Source organism: Schistocerca serialis, unplaced genomic scaffold (genome assembly GCF_023864345.2).
Source record: "Schistocerca serialis cubense isolate TAMUIC-IGC-003099 unplaced genomic scaffold, iqSchSeri2.2 HiC_scaffold_93, whole genome shotgun sequence".
Lineage (NCBI taxonomy): Eukaryota > Metazoa > Arthropoda > Insecta > Orthoptera > Acrididae > Schistocerca > Schistocerca serialis.
Window position 1 is genome coordinate 17501 of NW_026048551.1, and position 7500 is coordinate 25000.

General features: G+C 54.6%; 3 non-coding genes across 3 annotated transcripts in view; all 3 read left to right on the forward strand.

The window, feature by feature from the left end:
- Positions 1–3425: 3425 nt before the first annotated feature.
- LOC126452769 (small subunit ribosomal RNA) lies at positions 3426–5334 on the forward strand. The gene has a single exon (XR_007584740.1). It is a non-coding gene; the product is annotated as a small subunit ribosomal RNA (ribosomal RNA).
- Positions 5335–5687: 353 nt separating this feature from the next.
- On the forward strand, positions 5688–5842 carry LOC126452766 (5.8S ribosomal RNA). Its single transcript, XR_007584737.1, has one exon. It is a non-coding gene; the product is annotated as a 5.8S ribosomal RNA (ribosomal RNA).
- Positions 5843–6030: 188 nt separating this feature from the next.
- The window catches only part of LOC126452762 (large subunit ribosomal RNA), a 4222-nt gene continuing 2752 nt past the window's right edge, over positions 6031–7500 (forward strand). The window contains exon 1 of the ribosomal RNA XR_007584736.1: positions 6031–7500. This exon is cut by the window's right edge and continues 2752 nt beyond it. This is a non-coding gene — a ribosomal RNA (large subunit ribosomal RNA).

Genomic DNA, 7500 nt, shown 5'->3' on the forward strand with positions numbered 1-7500 from the left:
ATGTTGTGCCTTAACCTAACCTATGTTGTGCCTTAACCTAACCTATGTTGTGCCTTAACCTAACCTACGTTGTGCCTTAACCTAACCTACGTTGTGCCTTAACCTAACCTACGTTGTGCCTTAACCTAACCTACGTTGTGCCTTAACCTAACCTACGTTGTGCCTTAACCTAACCTACGTTGTGCCTTAACCTAACCTACGTTGTGCCTTAACCTAACCTACGTTGTGCCTTAACCTAACCTACGTTGTGCCTTAACCTAACCTACGTTGTGCCTTAACCTAACCTACGTTGTGCCTTAACCTAACCTACGTTGTGCCTTAACCTAACCTACGTTGTGCCTTAACCTAACCTACGTTGTGCCTTAACCTAACCTACGTTGTGCCTTAACCTAACCTACGTTGTGCCTTAACCTAACCTACGTTGTGCCTTAACCTAACCTACGTTGTGCCTTAACCTAACCTACGTTGTGCCTTAACCTAACCTACGTTGTGCCTTAACCTAACCTACGTTGTGCCTTAACCTAACCTACGTTGTGCCTTAACCTAACCTACGTTGTGCCTTAACCTAACCTACGTTGTGCCTTAACCTAACCTACGTTGTGCCTTAACCTAACCTACGTTGTGCCTTAACCTAACCTACGTTGTGCCTTAACCTAACCTACGTTGTGCCTTAACCTAACCTACGTTGTGCCTTAACCTAACCTACGTTGTGCCTTAACCTAACCTATGTTGTGCCTTAACCTAACCTATGTTGTGCCTTAACCTAACCTATGTTGTGCCTTAACCTAACCTATGTTGTGCCTTAACCTAACCTATGTTGTGCCTTAACCTAACCTATGTTGTGCCTTAACCTAACCTATGTTGTGCCTTAACCTAACCTATGTTGTGCCTTAACCTAACCTATGTTGTGCCTTAACCTAACCTATGTTGTGCCTTAACCTAACCTACGTTGTGCCTTAACCTAACCCATATTGTACCTTAACCTAACCCATATTGTACCTTAACGTAACCTAATTTGTGCCTTAACGTAACCTAATTTGTGCCTTAACGTAACCTAATTTGTGCCTTAACGTAACCTAATTTGTGCCTTAACGTAACCTAATTTGTGCCTTAACGTAACCTAATTTGTGCCTTAACGTAACCTAATTTGTGCCTTAACGTAACCTAATTTGTGCCTTAACGTAACCTAATTTGTGCCTTAACGTAACCTAATTTGTGCCTTAACGTAACCTAATTTGTGCCTTAACGTAACCTAATTTGTGCCTTAACGTAACCTAATTTGTGCCTTAACGTAACCTAATTTGTGCCTTAACGTAACCTAATTTGTGCCTTAACGTAACCTAATTTGTGCCTTAACGTAACCTAATTTGTGCCTTAACGTAACCTAATTTGTGCCTTAACGTAACCTAATTTGTGCCTTAACGTAACCTAATTTGTGCCTTAACGTAACCTAATTTGTGCCTTAACGTAACCCATGTTGTGCCTTAACGTAACCCATGTTGTGCCTTAACGTAACCCAATTTGTGCCTTAACGTAACCCATGTTGTGCCTTAACCTAACCTATATTGTGCCTCAACCTAACCTATATTGCGCCTTAACCTGACGCACGTTGTCGCTGAACCTGCTCTGTAATTGTTATGCAACTCGTTAAATTAGTGTAGTGTTGCCTAACCGCAACCCTCGCAATATAGTTCGCTATTCGCACTGCCCGGTCCCCTGTGTATCGCGTCATGTTAAACACCTTGCAGGTGTTGCTGACTTTCCACATGCTCCTGCTATACACTGTAATGTGGATAGCAGCAGGACGTACATGCCCCCCCCCCTTCCCCCCTGCCTTCGCAAGCTGGTCGTTGAGAAGTTTGCATGTTCAATGCCCTTCGCATGCCGACGTACTCAGCCTACGTTGTGGTACGGCCTGTCACCTGTCCGCCGATGTACGCAAAACCCACAAACTGTACTGCACATTGGTCCGTATGTACTGAATGATACATCGTGGCACATGTGTGACCGTACGACGACTGCGCCTAGCAACGGCAGACCATACAGTCCAAATATTGTGCACGCAGCTACGTGTCGTCTCCCTATAAGAGCTGGATTGCAGTGTGGTACGCCATTCAGACGTGTGGGAGGAACGGACGCCCTGGATGGCGATCAGCATGAGCAGTCTGTTGATGTAGTGGAGCGTGTATTCGGACGTAGTCGTCTCTTCTCACACACCGTGATAGCATGTTGCACCGCGTTCCACATCTGCGACATCCTGCAGAGGCCGGCTGACAGTCGTTCGCGCAATGGACACCGCATACGTACGGGGGCTACCTTCCACGTGTTCTCGAGGCGTGCACATGTTGTTGCGTCTATGTGGGCAGACGTAGTGTGTTGTGACACCTGACACAGGCATGCAATACTCGTTGCAAATGGCGATGGACGTCTACGTTTGCTGGTGACGTTACGCAAATGAACAACAGGTAACCCGTTGTGGTGCGGTTGTTCTCGCTAGAGGTGAATCAGTGTTGGCGACGATCGGTCGAGCTATTAACCGGTTGTTTCAGGGATACCCACCATGCCCACGAACGTGAAAGGGGACCCACCATGCCCACGAACGCGAAAGGGGATCTGGGTGTGAGGCGATACGCGGCGGTGGCTGGGTGGGACCGTCCCCGGCCGGTGAGGGGGGGCCGCCCGGCGTGCTGGCAGCGCGGTGCGTGGGCGCACGCGCTACAGCCGGCTGGTGGGGGCGGCCAGTGGCAGGCGCGCCGGCCGACGGACGCGGCAGGCGGCGCAGCTGCGCGCCGGCGCCCCCTGCTCGCGGCGCCTTGCGGCCAAAGTAGGTCCTCGCGGGCCCGGTGCGAAGCGCGGTGGCCATCTGCAGTGTGCTGGTCCGATTGAGGACTGTGTGCGCTGAGGATGCGCCGCCGCCCGGCGCTCGGCGCCGCGACGCCGTCTGCTGCTCGGTCGCCCCAGCGGTTCTCGCAGGTGGTTTGTATCGCAGCTGTGCGGACGTGTTGGCGCGTGCGCTGTGCTGGGAGAGTTCGCTTCGGCACCCAAGTGGGGCTTTTGTCCTTCTGTGGCGCTGGCGTTGGAGCTGCCGGTCACCGTAGGTGGCGCGTGTTGTCTCCCGCCGGCAATGCCACGACAGCACGCTCCCGGGCCTCTGTCGGCAGCGGCAAGCTCAGTTGGGAGCACGGGTGGTCGCACCTAAAGCGTCTACTCGCCTAACTCCGGGCGATTGCGCCTCTCTCGAACCCGACCAAGTACTTAGGACGGCGCTGCGCGCCGCCGGGACCTGAGAGGGTTTCGAGGTGTGTTGTGCAGGGGAGCTCAGCCTCCTCCTGTTTGCAGAATAATTGAGCGGACGCTTGCGTGTTCGCGCGGGCCCCCGGGACACACTCCCGGGCGGCCGGCTGCTCAGCTCTAGTTGACGCAGCTCCCTGGTTGATCCTGCCAGTAGTCATATGCTTGTCTCAAAGATTAAGCCATGCATGTCTCAGTACAAGCCGCATTAAGGTGAAACCGCGAATGGCTCATTAAATCAGTTATGGTTCCTTAGATCGTACCCACGTTACTTGGATAACTGTGGTAATTCTAGAGCTAATACATGCAAACAGAGTCCCGACCAGAGATGGAAGGGACGCTTTTATTAGATCAAAACCAATCGGTCGGCTCGTCCGGTCCGTTTGCCTTGGTGACTCTGAATAACTTTGGGCTGATCGCACGGTCCTCGTACCGGCGACGCATCTTTCAAATGTCTGCCTTATCAACTGTCGATGGTAGGTTCTGCGCCTACCATGGTTGTAACGGGTAACGGGGAATCAGGGTTCGATTCCGGAGAGGGAGCCTGAGAAACGGCTACCACATCCAAGGAAGGCAGCAGGCGCGCAAATTACCCACTCCCGGCACGGGGAGGTAGTGACGAAAAATAACGATACGGGACTCATCCGAGGCCCCGTAATCGGAATGAGTACACTTTAAATCCTTTAACGAGTATCTATTGGAGGGCAAGTCTGGTGCCAGCAGCCGCGGTAATTCCAGCTCCAATAGCGTATATTAAAGTTGTTGCGGTTAAAAAGCTCGTAGTTGGATTTGTGTCCCACGCTGTTGGTTCACCGCCCGTCGGTGTTTAACTGGCATGTATCGTGGGACGTCCTGCCGGTGGGGCGAGCCGAAGGCGTGCGACCGCCTCGTGCGTGCTCGTGCGTCCCGAGGCGGACCCCGTTGAAATCCTACCAGGGTGCTCTTTATTGAGTGTCTCGGTGGGCCGGCACGTTTACTTTGAACAAATTAGAGTGCTTAAAGCAGGCAAGCCCGCCTGAATACTGTGTGCATGGAATAATGGAATAGGACCTCGGTTCTATTTTGTTGGTTTTCGGAACCCGAGGTAATGATTAATAGGGACAGGCGGGGGCATTCGTATTGCGACGTTAGAGGTGAAATTCTTGGATCGTCGCAAGACGAACAGAAGCGAAAGCATTTGCCAAGTATGTTTTCATTAATCAAGAACGAAAGTTAGAGGTTCGAAGGCGATCAGATACCGCCCTAGTTCTAACCATAAACGATGCCAGCCAGCGATCCGCCGCAGTTCCTCCGATGACTCGGCGGGCAGCCTCCGGGAAACCAAAGCTTTTGGGTTCCGGGGGAAGTATGGTTGCAAAGCTGAAACTTAAAGGAATTGACGGAAGGGCACCACCAGGAGTGGAGCCTGCGGCTTAATTTGACTCAACACGGGAAACCTCACCAGGCCCGGACACCGGAAGGATTGACAGATTGATAGCTCTTTCTTGATTCGGTGGGTGGTGGTGCATGGCCGTTCTTAGTTGGTGGAGCGATTTGTCTGGTTAATTCCGATAACGAACGAGACTCTAGCCTGCTAACTAGTCGCGTGACATCCTTCGTGCTGTCAGCGATTACTTTTCTTCTTAGAGGGACAGGCGGCTTCTAGCCGCACGAGATTGAGCAATAACAGGTCTGTGATGCCCTTAGATGTTCTGGGCCGCACGCGCGCTACACTGAAGGAATCAGCGTGTCTTCCTAGGCCGAAAGGTCGGGGTAACCCGCTGAACCTCCTTCGTGCTAGGGATTGGGGCTTGCAATTGTTCCCCATGAACGAGGAATTCCCAGTAAGCGCGAGTCATAAGCTCGCGTTGATTACGTCCCTGCCCTTTGTACACACCGCCCGTCGCTACTACCGATTGAATGATTTAGTGAGGTCTTCGGACTGGTACGCGGCATTGACTCTGTCGTTGCCGATGCTACCGGAAAGATGACCAAACTTGATCATTTAGAGGAAGTAAAAGTCGTAACAAGGTTTCCGTAGGTGAACCTGCGGAAGGATCATTACCGACTAGACTGCATGTCTTTCGATGTGCGTGTCGTGTCGCGCAACACGCAGCTACCTGTACGGCTCGCAGTAGCCGTGCGCCGCGTGCGGAACCACGCGTTCGTCTCAAAACTAACGGCAATGTTGTGTGGTACGAGCGCTGAAGCGCTGGAGCGGCTGGCCTGCGGCACCTGGCGCCTGGCGCCGGTTTTGAATGACTTTCGCCCGACTGCCTGTCCGCTCCGGTGTGGAGCCGTACGACGCCCATCGGCCGTGAGGCCGTTGGACACTGAACGCTGGAACAGGGCCGCCACACGCCTCAGTCCCGCCTATGCAACTGTCTCGAAAGAGATGGTGGAAACTATGAAAAGATCACCCAGGACGGTGGATCACTCGGCTCGTGGGTCGATGAAGAACGCAGCAAATTGCGCGTCGACATGTGAACTGCAGGACACATGAACATCGACGTTTCGAACGCACATTGCGGTCCATGGATTCCGTTCCCGGGCCACGTCTGGCTGAGGGTCGGCTACGTATACTGAAGCGCGCGGCGTTTGCCCCGCTTCGCAGACCTGGGAGTGTCGTGGCCGCCTGTGGGGCCGGCCGCGTCTCCTTAAACGTGCGATGCGCGCCCGTCGCCTGGCGGTTCGCATACCGGTACTTACTCGGTAGCGTGCACAGCCGGCTGGCGGTGTGGCGTGCGACACCTCGTACAACGACCTCAGAGCAGGCGAGACTACCCGCTGAATTTAAGCATATTACTAAGCGGAGGAAAAGAAACTAACAAGGATTCCCCCAGTAGCGGCGAGCGAACAGGGAAGAGTCCAGCACCGAACCCCGCAGGCTGCCGCCTGTCGTGGCATGTGGTGTTTGGGAGGGTCCACTACCCCGACGCCTCGCGCCGAGCCCAAGTCCAACTTGAATGAGGCCACGGCCCGTAGAGGGTGCCAGGCCCGTAGCGGCCGGTGCGAGCGTCGGCGGGACCTCTCCTTCGAGTCGGGTTGCTTGAGAGTGCAGCTCCAAGTGGGTGGTAAACTCCATCTGAGACTAAATATGACCACGAGACCGATAGCGAACAAGTACCGTGAGGGAAAGTTGAAAAGAACTTTGAAGAGAGAGTTCAAAAGTACGTGAAACCGTTCTGGGGTAAACGTGAGAAGTCCGAAAGGTCGAACGGGTGAGATTCACGCCCATCCGGCCACTGGCCTCCGCCCTCGGCAGATGGGGCCGGCCGCCCGCGCGGAGCAATTCGCGGCGGGGTCGTGTCCGGTTGCCTTTCCACTCGCCGCGGGGCGGGGCCGTTCCGGTGTGCGGTGGGCCGCACTTCTCCCCTAGTAGGACGTCGCGACCCGCTGGGTGCCGGCCTACGGCCCGGGTGCGCAGCCTGTCCTTCCGCGGGCCTCGGTTCGCGTCTGTTGGGCAGAGCCCCGGTGTCCTGGCTGGCTGCCCGGCGGTATATCTGGAGGAGTCGATTCGCCCCTTTGGGCGCTCGGGCTCCCGGCAAGCGCGCGCGGTTCTTCCCGGATGACGGACCTACCTGGCCCGGCCCCGGACCCGCGCCGCTGTTGGCTCGGGATGCTCTCGGGCGGAATAATCGCTCCCGTCAGCGGCGCTTCAGCTTTGGACAATTTCACGACCCGTCTTGAAACACGGACCAAGGAGTCTAACATGTGCGCGAGTCATTGGGCTGTACGAAACCTAAAGGCGTAATGAAAGTGAAGGTCTCGCCTTGCGCGGGCCGAGGGAGGATGGGGCTTCCCCGCCCTTCACGGGGCGGCGGCCTCCGCACTCCCGGGGCGTCTCGTCCTCATTGCGAGGTGAGGCGCACCTAGAGCGTACACGTTGGGACCCGAAAGATGGTGAACTATGCCTGGCCAGGACGAAGTCAGGGGAAACCCTGATGGAGGTCCGTAGCGATTCTGACGTGCAAATCGATCGTCGGAGCTGGGTATAGGGGCGAAAGACTAATCGAACCATCTAGTAGCTGGTTCCCTCCGAAGTTTCCCTCAGGATAGCTGGTGCTCGTACGAGTCTCATCCGGTAAAGCGAATGATTAGAGGCCTTGGGGCCGAAACGACCTCAACCTATTCTCAAACTTTAAATGGGTGAGATCTCCGGCTTGCTTGATATGCTGAAGCCGCGAGCAAACGACTCGGATCGGAGTGCCAAGTGGGCCACTTTTGGTA